Below are 15,407 nucleotides of genomic sequence, written 5' to 3' on the forward strand. Positions count from 1 at the left end.
AGGGCCAGAGGGGCCTGAAGAGCCCTCCCTCAAATACAGTATTAGCTCTCTATTGGTCCTGTGCTCAAAATAATCACTTCTATAGATATTTTGAATAGTAGTGATCATTAACAAACTGTTCCCCATCCCCTTCTTGCACCTCTGACACTGTGGTTGTCATTGGCAGGTTTTGGTGCGCCATATCAATTGTAATGTATAGAGTGCTTGGGGGCCCCATTGTAAAACTTGCATCGGGGCCCACAGATCCTTAGCTACGCCACTGAATACTACAATTACATTTTAATTGGTTTGTGTTTGATGCATGGTTTTAACTGAATCGGGTCTCAAAATGATTTCAAAAATCATAAGTGAAAACCGTAAAATACATGATCTCTATGAACCTGCAAGTTAATTTACAACTAATTTATTATAGTTATTTGCAGCTCTGTTAAAATAAAATGAAAAAAAAAAATTGCAGAAATTCCAGCTTGGAGATTTGTGTAATCAGCAGTGTCCTAGCCGTAATGTTACCAAATGACAGCCACCATGAAATATACTATACAGACATCTAGTTAGGAATAAGCATCTTTTTTTCCTTGATAAAAATATGAAATAAAGTGTTGTATTTGCATTATCCATGTGTGTAGGCTGTAGATGAAACATTTCAATGTGTTTAGAAAGTTTAAAGCTGGTTGCAGTGCACTATGCTTTTGACCTTGCTCTTTTCCTGCTAACACAAATGCCTTTGGCGAAGTGATTCAGCACCATTATACAAGCAAACAGTAGGGGAAAAAAAAACACTCATATATTTTCCAGCTTTAAAGAGGGAGGGGGAGAAAGGAGGGAGATGAAGAGGGAGGGAGAGATTTAAAATAGGAACAAGCAGCAGTAACACAAATGTCCTGTGGGAGAAGGCGGGACCTGCTTGTGTATGTGGAGAACAGGCAGACAGATATTTCTGGAAGGACTTGGCTTCCCTCAACGTGTTTCACTAATTATTAACCACTTATTTTTTTCCATTCACGCTGAAAGGAGAACACGACACACCCTGACCTTCCTGGACTTTTTCTGAATGCAGCGCTGAATAAATAATGAAACACAAGTACACATTTGTGTCTCTGCGTTCAAACTTAAAGTATAATCAGTAATGTAATGATGAGGAGCTTAAAGGAAATATAAAGCTGTGGATGAAAACAGCGCAATGTACAGCACTGCATGTGTAAAACAGTAATTTACATTATGGAAAAAATCCAGAGAGCAAAGGCTTGATTTCTCTTTTATTTAAGCATAACAGCTGAAGTCAAGCAAATCACTGGTTTGTGCGCCAGTGACCATCAAGGACATGTTTTACAGCAGATTAAAATTGTAGCTTTATACTTATGTTTTATAGCTCCTTCGCTGGCATGGTTCTCAATACACCGTTTGATAACTTAGTAAGCAGAGAACAAAGTATTGCCCTTCGTGTGTCAAAGGCAAGACTGCAGTTAAAAACCTTCTGTTAATCATCTGCTTTATTTCCTTTAAATAATGAAAATTGTCTGGCAACCCTGCTGATCTTTTTGGCTGCAGTAGTGTCTGAATCATACACCAAGCTAATAGGGTCAGACTTGTCAGAGTGGGAGTGGCAAATAGGCCATTTCAATGACAGAGAGGCATTCTAAAAGGCCTCTTTCAGATGGACAACTGAACGCTTGTCAGACAGCACAGCCACCTATCCGTCGGCCACTGAGCACCTTTCGGCAGCAAATAAAAGGGTACTTTAAATAACTGACTTCGTCGGCCACCGAGCACCTTTCGGCTGCAATTGAAAGGGTACCTGTGACTTTAAAAACTGCAAAAGTTAGATACGGCTGCACTGTGCATGCACAAGACGTCTTTATCATCACGCAATACATGCTGAGTAAGGTTGACTATACGTTTATTTTGTGGTGTGAGCAACATTCCTATCCAATAATTTTATTGAATAGAAGGAAAATTGGTCGAAAGGATCAATCAGACATGACAGAAAACCTTGGTTGCAAGTGCTCAATCAAGTGGGTTCGGTAACGGGGTTCAATATCATGATGACTGGCTGGTGTACACCCAAATGTATATGTCCCCCCTCCAGGTCCGTGTGCTGTATTGAAGGTTCACCTGTCCATTTGTATGACTCCTGGCCCCCTCCGGTGTCCAGCTCCGGTGTCACAGTGAGTGCCTGTACCACGCTACATAGGGAATGGGGGTTAGACATACAACTACACTTGGGGGGGGGGGCGGTAGCAGGACAATTTCTGATAGATTGCATGCCGAAGTCTACTGGAAATCGGGGTGCAGTGTGTGGGCAGGCAATAGATCTGATCAGGTTTGCTCCCAGATAGATCTATCTAATGATTGATCTGGTGGCAGATCAACAGGTGTATGGACACGTTAATGTAGACTGGGAACAACCCTGAGCTGTATTATGAGACAAGGCCATTTCTTTGGATATACAAAAGCAGAGCATGCATTTAAAATTTCATCTTTAGCTTGGTGTTCCACAATCAAGTTCCCAAATTGATTTTTTAAAGTGTACTTGAGATGGGGGTATATAAAAAATTATACATACCTGGAGAATTCTCCAGCACCCTCCAGGCTGATCGCTGCCTTGCCTTCCTCCTGCACCACCTGGATTCTCTGCTATTCGGCCTGTAAAGAACTTTTTCTTCAGTTGGGGGTCAGTTGGAGAATGCACTGTCGGCTGCGTGCTCCCCCCATCGTTCTCCCGTCAACTGGAGCATTGTGCACCTGCACAGTGGTACTGCCCAGGCCCAGAACTTTTTTGGATTTAAGTTTATATCACCAGTCATTTGTTTTTGTTTTTTTAGCTTCCAGCTTTGTAAGTCTAATTATCATACCTTTTTACACTTTGTGCAATACTAGCTAATATAAAGTTGCTATTATATGCATTACAAATGGGAGACTAAACTAGAGCTTTGAAGGCTGCACATACCGTAAATAACAAAAATTGCTTGCACATTTCAAGGTTGTGGAGACGGAGTCGAGGAGTTATAGCAATTTTTGGGTACCTGGAGTCGGAGTTGGGAAAAAATGCACCAACTCCTACTCCTAATGAATTTAAACTGTGATTGAAAGAGAAAATATTATAAAATGTTCTATTACTCAGATAATAGTTGTCATAAATAACTTACATATACACTGACATCAGCGCTTAGTCCACAAAAATGAAATAAACCAATCAAAAAATAGTTACTTGTGTTGTTGCAATAAAGCAGTCACCATATGTTTAAAATCAGATATACATATCTGATTGTGACTGTATATCTGATGTGTACACGGGAATCTTTTATATATAAGTAACATCTCTGCTGTAAGAATAAAGCATGATGCCTAGTTCTGTCACTAACACGGATGGTCAATGAGATGCAAATAATTATGCATTGGTGCAGATTTAGCCAAATTTTGTATGCAAATTTATGCACTCCATTTGCTCCTGAAATCTATTAAATTGATATGTTGTTAAATTTGTGGTTATACAAAAGTACTATTCTCTACATACAGTGGTGTGAATAACTATTTGCCCCCTTCCTGATTTCTTCTTCTTTTGCATGTTTGTCACACTTAAATGTTTCTGCTCATCAAAAACCATTAACTATTAGTCAAAGATAACATAATTGAACACAAAATGCAGTTTTAAATGATGGTTTTTAATATTTAGTGAGAAAAAAAACTCAAAACCTACATGGCCCTGTGTGAAAAAGAAATTGCCCCCTGAACCTAATAACTGGTTGGGCCACCCTTAGCAGCAATAACTGCAATCAAGCGTTTGCGATAACTTGCAACGAGTCTTTTACAGCGCTCTGGAGGAATTTTGGCCCACTCATCTTTGCAGAATTGTTGTAATTCTTTATTTGAGGGTTTTCTAGCATAAACCACCTTTTTAAGGTCATGCCACAACATCTCAATAGGATTCAGGTCAGGACTTTGACTAGGCCACTCCAAAGTCTTAATTTTGTTTTTCTTCAGCCATTCAGAGGTGGATTTGCTGGTGTGTTTTGGGTCATTGTCCTGCTGCAGCACCCAAGATCGCTTCAGCTTGAGTTGATGAACAGATGGCTGGACATTCTCCTTCAGGATTTTTAGGTAGACAGTAGAATTCATGGTTCCATCTATCACAGCAAGCCTTCCAGGTCCTGAAGCAGCAAAACAACCCCAGACCATCACACTACCACCACCATATTTTACTGTTGGTATGATGTTCTTTTGCTGAAATGCTGTGGTACTTCTACGTCAGATGTAATGGGACACGCACCTTCCAAAAAATTCAACTTTTGTCTTGTCGGTCCACAAGGTATTTTCCCAAAAGTCTTGGCAATCATTGAGATGTTTTTTAGCAAAATTGAAACGAGTCTTAATGTTCTTTTTGCTTAAAAGTGGTTTGCGCCTTGGATATCTGCCATGCAGGCCGTTTTTGCCCAGTCTCTTTCTTATGGTGGAGTCATGAACACTGACCTTAATTGAGGCAAGTGAGGCCTGCAGTTCTTTAGATGTTGTCCTGGGGTCTTTTGTGGCCTCTCGGATGAGTTTTCTCCGCGCTCTTGGGGTCATTTTGGTCGGCCGGCCACTCCTGGGAAGGTTCTTCACTGTTCCATGTTTTTGCCATTTGTGGATAATGGCTCTCACTGTGGTTCGCTGGAGTCCCAAAGCTTTAGAAATGGCTTTATAACCTTTACCAGACTGATAGATCTCAATTACAGTACTTTTGTTCTCATTTGTTCCTGAATTTCTTTGGATCTTGGCATGATGTCTAGCTTTTGAGGTGATTTTGGTCTACTTCTCGGTGTCAGATACCTCCTATTTAAGTGATTTCTTGATTGAAACAGGTGTGGCAGTAATCTGGCCTGCAGGTGACTACAGAAATTGAACTCAGGTGTGATAAACCACAGTTAAGTTATTTTTTAACAAGGGGGGCAATCACTTTTTCACACAGGGCCATGTAGATTTGGAGTTTTTTTTTCTCACTAAATAATAAAAACCATCATTTAAAACTGCATTTTGTGTTCAATTATGTTATCTTTGACTAATAGTTAACGGTTTTTGATGAGCAGAAACATTTAAGTGTGACAAACATGCAAAAGAATAAGAAATCAGGAAGGGGGCAAATAGTTTTTCACACCACTGTATGTCCTCCGCACATAGCTGTTGTAAATCCACTGAGAGTGTTGTGCACATTGAATGCAGAGGTTTTGTCTATCACCTGTAAACCTGGTTCAGATTGTGCATGAAGAATGTGTAATAGAGGAAGAATCCCTTAATTCTCCTGCAGTGTACCTGCACATCACTCTTACATGTATCCACAGTTATATTCTCATACACATTCCACATAAATGAAAATGGGGCTTTAAATGAACAAATAGTCTTTTATTCTTCCTTCAAAGTTTCTTCCAGATTGCAGACAAACATGCGAATATAATTTCGGAATTTCCAATTCACAAAAAGACTGCCTGACACGTGTTTCATGGTCAAAGACCGCTTCCTCGGAGGCATACAGTATACACACACATCAATTGTAGATCCCCACAGGATAAAATAAAGCAATCTACTCAAGATAAAAGACTGGTAATCACCGACGGAGTCATGGCAAGAGAGAAAGGTCTCTTGCTATTCTTGTATGCGTTGCAGCACCCATGACACCGTCGGTGATTACCAGTCTTTTATCTTGAGCAGATTGCTTTCTTTTATCCTGTGGGGATCTACAATTGATGTGTGTGTATACTGTATGCCTCTGAGGAAGCGTTCTTTGAAACATGTGAAACACGTGTCAGGCAGTCTTTTTGTAATTTGGAAATTCCGAAATTATGCTCACATGTTTGTCTGCAATTTGGAAGAAACTTTGAAGGAAGACTAAAAGACTATTTGTTTATTTAAAGCCCCATTTTCATGAATGTGGAATGTGTATGAGATTGTATTAAGGGTGGAACAATAATGCTGTGTTTTTATGGTAATTGTATTGCTTCCACAGGTAGATTGCCTACCTGATTGATGTTCTTTCTTCCTGCATGTATCCTCTACAACTACTCTTACCAAAGACTACTTTTGACTGTCCTTGTATAGTTGCACTCAGTCCCAAGATCCAAACAAAGATGAACCTCCAGACCATTAAAAAATGCACCTTGATAAACAAAAAGAACTTCTAGAGAATAGCACCCTATACAGTGAGTACATTCCTCCCTAGGAGCAGTGCAAAAGGGAGTCGGGCCCATCTCCAACTGTACCAGACCCCCCCCCCAATCGTTCTTGCTCACCAGCAACAATATGTAGTGCAGCTTCACATCGGATAAACTCCACTGTCATATGCTTCACTCAGAGTAATCACCAGGGTAATGCCTAGGACCTCTATCTGGGGAACTCAAACAAGGGCCACCATGTGTACAACCGTAATTTAATATATTTAAAATCAGTAATGCACGAAAAAACATTAGACAAGCATTGATATCACCATCTCTGGGTCTGGTGGATTTCAGCGTCCCACATCACCTTTCCTCGTGTTCGGCTTGGCGTGTTGACCTTACCTACCGGTTTCATCATCCAATGACTCATCAAGCCCCAGGGTACTTGCAGGAAGAAAGAACATCGATCTGCGAGTCCTTTTGCGCCTGTGCAGTAGAGCGGATCTGATCGGGTTTGGCTATTTCCGCCTTACCCGAAGGATCCCGGCAAGGTAAATATATCAAGCCTTGTCAGGCTTGTCGGGGGAGGATTGCGGGACGCTTCGGGGAGCCAGCGCTGGATTGCCTGCAGCTACAGGGATGGGGAAGCCTCATTGAGACCCTAGGCTTTCCCCTCCCGAGGTGAGTACCCCCAGGGGATTTTTTTCAGTACAGGTTTTCTTTAAAGAACAAGTGACACCCATGCTAGCCTACAATTAAAAAATGCATATATAAGTAGATAAATACTAGTTCAACTTACATAACAGATGTATTGCACTGTCCACGTTATGATTCCTGTGAATTTTATAAAGGAAAAGCAGAGAATCCTATTCTAGACAGTTTCCATTTTGGTTACCTTTGACCTCCTGACATAATTTCCTCCCTCACTCTTTTTTTCTCCTCTTGCTAATTTTGTATTTGTTACCCACCCTCCTCCCAGAGTCTTCAGACACTCCCACTGAGGTCTATACTAGGAAGTGAACTGTCTTATGTCATTAGAAGGAGGGATAACTAAAGGGAAGATGAGGACAATATTATAGATAAAAAGACCCCCCCAAGCATACAACTGTTTGGCAATGGCAATTAAAGGGCCAGTGCCCATAAGGTATGTGATAACTCCAAACCATAACATCAGAAAAAGTTTTGAATGCACAATCTTTATTACTTACAGGACACCCGAGGCAAAAATAAACTAATGAAATAAATGATTGTATCTATCTTCCGTCTAATAAAAATGACTTTTTAAGATATCCCACAGTTTTATTTTATCTTTAACGCTACTTTTTAAGTTTTAAGTGTTTTATTATTTTTGCTCAATGACATATTCATTGAAGTATGCCAGAGCTAAAATGTATGAACTATTGACCCTATTTATCTCTTTCCTGCTCTGCAGAAGCCATTTTCTGCTAGGAAAGTGTTTTATAGTTGTAATTTCTTATCAGTGAGGGTCACACTGTAGTATCTTCCTGTCTGAGTCAAGACTGAGTCAGCCACTTACATACCTGATATTTAACTCTTTCTGTCAGAGAAAGAAAAAAAAGGAACACCGCATAGTTATTTGTGTGCTAGGCACTGTACATACCCATGTCTATCTCATCGTGTCACATGTCACCTCGGGTATCTTTTAATACACTCAGACCAGTTGCTGTTGAAATTTAATTTTTATGGTGACAATCCAGCTTTAATTATCTGGCGGTCTATTAAAACCGCCAGAATGGCGGCGCAGCACTTTAAAAAAAATATTTTTTAAATCATGTAGCTAGCCTAGCGCTAGCTACATGATAGCCGCTGTGCAGCGGCATCCCCCCACCCCTTCCGATCGCCTCCGGCGATCCTGCCCTGGTGGTCCCAGTGTCCGAGGGACCACCAGGGCAGGCTGCAGCCACCCTAGTCTGCACCCAAGCACACTGATTTCCCCCCCCGCCCCAGATCGCCCACAGCACCCCTCAGGACCCCCCCTGCCCACCCTCCAGACCCCTGTTTGCACCCAATCACCCCCCCTAATCACCCATCAATCACTCCCTGTCACTATCTGTCAACGCTATTTTTTTTAATCCCCCCCTCCCCCCTCCTGATCACCCCCCCACCCCTCAGATTCTCCCCAGACCCCCCCCCCCCTGTGTACTGTATGCATCTATCCCCCTGATTACCTGTCAATTACCCGTCAATCACCCATCAATCAACCCCTGTCACTGCCACCCATCAATCAGCCCCTAACCTGCCCCTTGCGGGCAATCTGATCACCCACCCACACCAATAGATCGCCCGCAGATCCGACGTCAGATCACCTCCCAAGTGCAGTGTTTACATCTATTCTCTACCCTAAACACCCACTAATTACCCATCAATCACCCCCTATCACCACCTGTCACTGTTACCCATCAGATTAGACCCTAATCTGCCCCTTGCGGGCACCCAATCACCCGCCCACACGCTCAGATTGCCCTCAGACCCCCCCTTATCAATTCGCCAGTGCAATATTTACATCTGTTATTCCCTGTAAAAACCCACTGATCACCTGTCAATCACCCATCAATCACCCCCTGTCACTGCCACCCATCAATCACCCCCTGGCACTGCCACCCATCAATCAGCCCCTAACCTGCCCCTTGCGGGCAATCTGATCACCCACCCACACCAATAGATCGCCCGCAGATCCGACGTCCGATCACCTCCGGCATGGGTATGTGTAAAAATACACCCCAAAACACATTATACTACTTCTCCTGAGTACGGCAATACCACATGTGTGGCAGTTTTTTGCAGCCTAACTGCGCTAAGGGGCCCAAAGTCCAATGAGCACCTTTAGGCTTTACAGGGGTGCTTACAATTTAGCACCCCCCAAAATGTCAGGACAGTAAACACACCCCACAAATGACGCCATTTTGGAAAGTAGACACTTCAAGGTATTCAGAGAGGAGCATAGTGAGTCCGTGGCAGGTTTCATTTTTTTTTTGTTGCAAGTTAGAAGAAATGGAAACTTTTTTTTTTTTTGTCACAAAGTGTCATTTTCCGCTTACTTGTGACAAAAAAAAAAAACTTCTATGAACTCACTATGCCTCTCAGTGAATACTTTGGGATGTCTTCTTTCCAAAATGTGGTCATTTGGGGGGTATTTATACTATCCTGGAATTCTAGCCCCTCATGAAACATGACAGGTGGTCAGAAAAGGCAAAGATGCTGGAAAATGGGAAAATTCACTTTTTGCACTATAGTTTGTAAACGCTATAACTTTTACCCAAACCAATAAATATAGGCTGAATGGGTTTTTTTTTTTATCAAAAACATGTTTGTCCACATTTTTCGCGCTGCATGTATACAGAAATTTTACTTTATTTGAAAAATGGCAGCACAGAAAGTTAAAAAAATCATTTTTTTGCCAAAATTCATGTCTTTTTTGATGAATATAATAAAAAGTAAAAATCGCAGGAGCAATCAAATAGCACCAAAAGAAAGCTTTATTAGTGACAAGAAAAGGAGCCAAAATTCATTTAGGTGGTAGGTTGTATGAGCGAGCAATAAACCGTGAAAGCTGCAGTGGTCTGAATGGAAAAAAAGTGGCCGGTCCTTAAGGGGGGTAAAGCCCTAGGTCCTCAAGTGGTTAAAGGCAAGTGGTGTCATCTCTGGCACACAGCGTTGGGTCAAGGGTCCCTCTGACCACAGATGCCTGGTCTGCAAAGCACGGTCAGGGCAGGTACATTACTTATACAGCACAATGGGTCCTTCCTTGGATATGTGATGGTAGCTGTTTCTCAGGCTCCCACTCCAGACCGAAATCGAACCCTGATTCCCTGGCCATTACCCGTGGTCACCATGGTACTGAGAAAGTACCATCGAAAGTTTCACACAGTTGAATGAATGGCAGACTTGCCCTCCATAACAGATTCTCGTTAAAGGTACTGAACAGCCAGCAGAAAAAGTAATTTAAAAAAATAGATGTAAGCTTTAACAATGGTAGCGAAAGAACCATCGAAAGTTGATAAGGCAGTCAAATATTACCTGATATCACTGAGGAAGAGCAATCTCGCCATGGTGCGCACCAGTCCAGCACGGCCGTCACTACACAAACAGCTGTTTGCAGTGCGTTACACAGTGAGTTTGGTGTGTCAGTGTGAAGCAGTACACTAATTACACTCCCTGATTGATGTATACACATGCAAGATGTTTTAAAGCACTTTAGGCCTCCAATTTAGCACGCAATGTGATTTCTGCCCTTAAAACGCTGCTTTGCGTCAAATCCAGATTTTTCCCAGGGACTTTTGGTGTGTATCCCACTCCGCCATGCTAAAACTCAGATGTTGAACCCCCTTGAAACATCTTTTCCATCACTTTTGTGGCCAGCATAAATGTTTCTAGTTTTCAAAGTTCGCATCCCCATTGAAGTCTATTGCGGTTCGAAAAGTTCGCACAAACTGAACTTTTTGCGGAGGTTCGTTTTCGAGGTTCGCGAACTGAAAATTGGAGGTTTGAGCCATCTCTAGCCGCCAAGAGTGCATGCCCAATCAACGACACAACCTATTTCGTGTCAAATATGTCAACCGGACATACTGCAAGATGTTGGGCTGTTATGATTGATTGGGTGCGCGGCGGTAACGGCGAGCGATATTGGGATGAGCGACGAATGCAACAAAAATCCCGGCTCTGTTCCTGCAGTGTTTAAATCTGCATGTACGTGTGCATTTATGCATTACCTGTCCTGTGTTGCGGTGCCCATCCGTCTTTCGAATCCGCCGCTCTTCCTTTAGCCCTATACACACTGCTAGTGCACAGCACGTCAGCGTGCGTGATGTCACATGTGCCACGCCGGCGTTGTCTATAGGGCTAATGAAAGAGTGGCGGATTCGATAGATAGATGGGCACAGGGACGCAGGACAGGTAATGCATAAATGCACAAATACATGCACATTTATACGTTAGGGAAACAGTGGCGAAGCGGCAGATGCGGTGGGCTCAGCTGATTCCTGAGAGATTTCATGCTGAAATTGATTAGGAATCAGCCTGCGGTGTATGGGCAGCCAAGAGATCTCTCTGTAATCAGTTTTGATGAGAGAGATTTGTCTCTTGGTCGAATCTGACCATCATCGCCTGATGTATGGCTACCTTTAGTGTCGACCGTCAGGATTGTGCATGATCCTTTGCGTGGCACTACAGAGAATGAATCCTGTACAGGCGCCTACAGCAGAACAAGGCATAGTGTTTCCATGGGGAGTGGAGAAGTAAAGACGGTAGAGTGCGTGATAACTTAGCTTCCAATGTTCAGAGTAAAAATGCGCTAGGTGGTCACTGTCGTTTAAAGATCCAGTGTGTCCAAGGGACACCTGTCTGCTAGATTTTCAGCCAACATGGTCCCAAATGACTGCCTCGGTCGAGTTTAGTATGTGTACACATAGCTTAACTTTTTGTGGACAGCCCTGCATCTCAGAAGATTCTCATCATTTATGGGACTTTGCTGCAGCTGCATTGTTGGGTGCACAGAACTAATGTCTTAATAGGTGAAGGAGAGATCAAGTCATCTGCACTGAATAGTGTACTGGTTAAAAACACCCCTTTGACATGGGAGAGACGATGATTCAAATACTGTATGCAGACAGCTATCTATTCAGCAAGGAGTCCGTGGGCAAGATTCCCTAATGCTTTAAGTGGCCTTTGTGCATGACCTTAGTGGCTGCAGCTTGCAAGTTCTTTGAGTCTGTGAAGGAGGAGCCTGGACATTTTTCAGTAGAAATTGAAGGGAGAGAAGCTACAAGATGCAGACAGTTAAGTACATTCAACATATTTATTGCACAAAATAAACATGCAATGCGCAAAACATGGCCAATAATATGCATTAAAAAAATTAGAGGCTGTTTTACTGTACATACGCCTTTTTCCTTCTTTAAATATGTTTTGATAGATTGTTAAAAACAGCCTGTTCTGGTCTTGTAATGGCTGTGTATTGTTTTAAAGGCTTCAACAGGCTGCTGCCACATCCCTATTGTCTCTGTAGCTGCTGCCACATCCCTATTGTCTCTGTAGCTGCTGCCACATCCCTATTGACTCTGGAGCTGCTGCCACATCCCTATTGTCTCTGTAGCTGCTGCCACATCCCTATTAACTCTGTAGCTGCTGACACATCATTATTGTTTCTGTAGCTGCTGCCACATCCCTATTGACTCTGTAGCTTCTGACACATCCCTATTGACTCTGGAGCTGTTGACACACCCCTATTGTTTCTGTAGCTGCTGCCACATCCCTATTGACTCTGTAGCTGCTGACACATCCCTATTGTTTCTGTAGCTGCTGCCACATCCCTATTGACTCTGTAGCTGCTGTCACATCCCTATTGTTTCTGTAGCTGCTGCCACATCCCTATTGACTCTGTAGCTGCTGCCACATCCCTATTGTTTCTGTAGCTGCTGCCACATCCCTATTGATTCTGGAGCTGCTGCCACATCCCTATTGTTTCTGTAGCTGCTGCCACATCCCTATTGACTCTGGAGCTGTTGACACACCCCTATTGACTCTGGAGCTGCTGCCACATCCCTATTGTCTCTGGAGCTGCTGCCTCATGTCTATTGTCTCTGGAGCTGCTGCCACATGCCTATTGTCTCTGGAGCTGCTGCCACATGCCTATTGTCTCTGGTGCTGCTGCCACATGCCTATTGTCTCTGGAGCTGCTGCCACATCCCTATTATCTGTGGAGCTGCTGCCACATCCCTATTGACTCTGGAGCTATTGCCACATGCCTATTGTCTCTGGAGCTGCTGCCACATGCCTATTGTCTTTGGAGCTGCTGCCACATGCCTATTGTCTCTAGAGCTGCTGCCACATGCCTATTGTCTCTAGAGCTGCTGCCACATACCTATTCTCTCTGGAGTTGCTGCCACACGCCTTCTGTCTCTGGAGATGCTGCCATATGCCTATTATCTCTGGAGCTGCTGCCACATGCCTATTGTCTCTGGAGCTGCTGCCACATGCCTATTGACTCTGGAGCTGCTGCCACATGCCTATCGTCTCTTGAGTGGCTGCCACACACCTATTGTCTCTGCAGCTGCTGCCACATGCCTATTGTCTCTGGAGCTGCTGCCATACGCCTTTTGTCTCTGGAGCTGCTGCCACACGAGTATTGTCTCTGGAGCTGCTGCCACGCGACTATTGTTTCTGGAGCTGCTGCCACACACTGCCTAGTATCTCTAGAGCTGCTAATCACACATTCTGAAGTTATCTAGGTCATTTCCATGAACCTGCTCAAAAAGATGAGTAGGCATGGAGCCTAAGGAATGTTAAAAATAATAGCAACTAATACAGCACTTTTGGAGGCTGAAAAGTTTGAAAAAGAGATACATTACAAACCTTATTCTTATTTCACACTTGATCCAAAAAAACTTAATGCAGTTTTTCTTTACAGTGACTCAAAACTAAAAAAACAACAACTTACCATTAAAAATACTTGTATTTTCTCAATTCATAGTGAAAAATACACATTTTAGCATTATTTCATAATCAAATATCCTCACCATAAATTGTGACAGGAACATAATCTAAGTTTTGTGATAAACGATAGAAATAGACAAACAAAATATGTGTTTTTATCTACAGTATCGCTTTTTATTTTTAAACTGTAATTAGTAAAACTAAGAAATAATGTGTTTTTTTATTTTTTTCCTCTTTTTCCTATTAAAATGCATACAAAGCAAAATTGAAGGGGAAAATGGCATACAATGAAAGTCTAGTTTGTCTTGAAAAAAACAATATATATTTCATTTAGGCATCCTAAGTAGGCATAAAGTTATTGCTGATTAAATAAGGACATAGCTAAACTGTCAAAACTGCTCTGGTCCATAAGTGAGAAATAAGGTCTGGATGCAAAGTGGTTAATCCACATACTCAACTTAAATTTCTGTTGCCTGAAAACCAGTGTTTCAGGTCACATTTTAGGAACACTGAGTCTATACAGACACAGAGCTCAGTGCTGGGGGGAGGGGGGGGGGAGCTGAAGGTGCTATGGGAAAACTAAGTTCCTGCAAGAACAGCAGTAGTCAGTTGTTGGTGATCAAACACGATGGATCACTAACAATTTTGTCAATGACATCAGGGGACTCCTGCACACACACAAGATTTCCTTTTAGGTGACAATTTCACGCAACAAAATCTACACAACATAATTCGCGCACCAGCTGAGGATGGGAGTGGCTACCAAAAAGTAGGCCTGCAATAAATAATTAGTGCTCACTGGACTGGAACACAAGGATTCACAAATGTAATATGGGAATATACAACACTGCTGAACTACTTAAATTTATATTAAACAATCTTAGTAGCAATGTATACAACAAACGTACCAATTAAACAAACAGATATTGATTGCAGTCAGGATTCAGTGTTCTCCCCAGAAATTTTTTCAAGCCGGGTGGCATGAAAAAGTAGGCGGGTGGGGCGAGATGAGAGAATGCAGGGCCAGTGCTTCTGTGACCAACTCTGCTTATCACATAGGAGGAGGTGAGCCGATGACAGCCGGGTGGCCATCAAAACTAGCCGGGTGGAGCACCCGGCTAAAAGAACCTGGGGAGAACCCTGAGGATTGTAAGCAGATTTTGAAAGGGAGAGCAGCAATTGTACCAATTAAAAGAACAGATATTGATTGCAGTCAGGATTGTAAGCAGATTTTGAAAGGGAGAGCAGCAATCGTACCAATTAAATAAACAGATATTGATTGCAGTCAGGATTGTAAGCAGATTTTGAAAGGGAGAGCAGCAATCGAACAAATGCAGCAATTACCCTCAGATACCACATTGAACAGTCATTACCCCCATGTGACAAGTGCAGCAATATTTCCCCCATATAAAAGGGTGGTCCCCATTATTATTGTCACACAGAAGAGCTCACGACGTATTGAAGATATTGTGGGAAACCTTGCTAAAATTAGTTAGGCCTTCATAAGCCGGAAAAGACACTTAAAGCCCTAATTTACTCTCCCATATTGTGCATTATTAGTAAAGATTGACAGGGAACTATCGCACTACTCACACAATTTTGATACTTGAGGCAGCTGTTCCAGAGAAATTCCCTTTGGAAAAGTTAGGCATATGACTCAAGATCCAGTTACAAAATCTTAAGGCTGCAAGGAAGGTGGGTGCTTTAGGAGCAGTTTGTACTGCAGAGCACCAACATTCTGACTACCTCTTCCAAAAGCTGCCACAGTTGGTCAGTCACTAAGTTTAGTCAGTGACCTTGCTGTGCGCATAGTGCAGGCAGACCACGGCG

The sequence above is a fragment of the Hyperolius riggenbachi genome, chromosome 4, assembly GCF_040937935.1.
Source record: "Hyperolius riggenbachi isolate aHypRig1 chromosome 4, aHypRig1.pri, whole genome shotgun sequence".
Lineage (NCBI taxonomy): Eukaryota > Metazoa > Chordata > Amphibia > Anura > Hyperoliidae > Hyperolius > Hyperolius riggenbachi.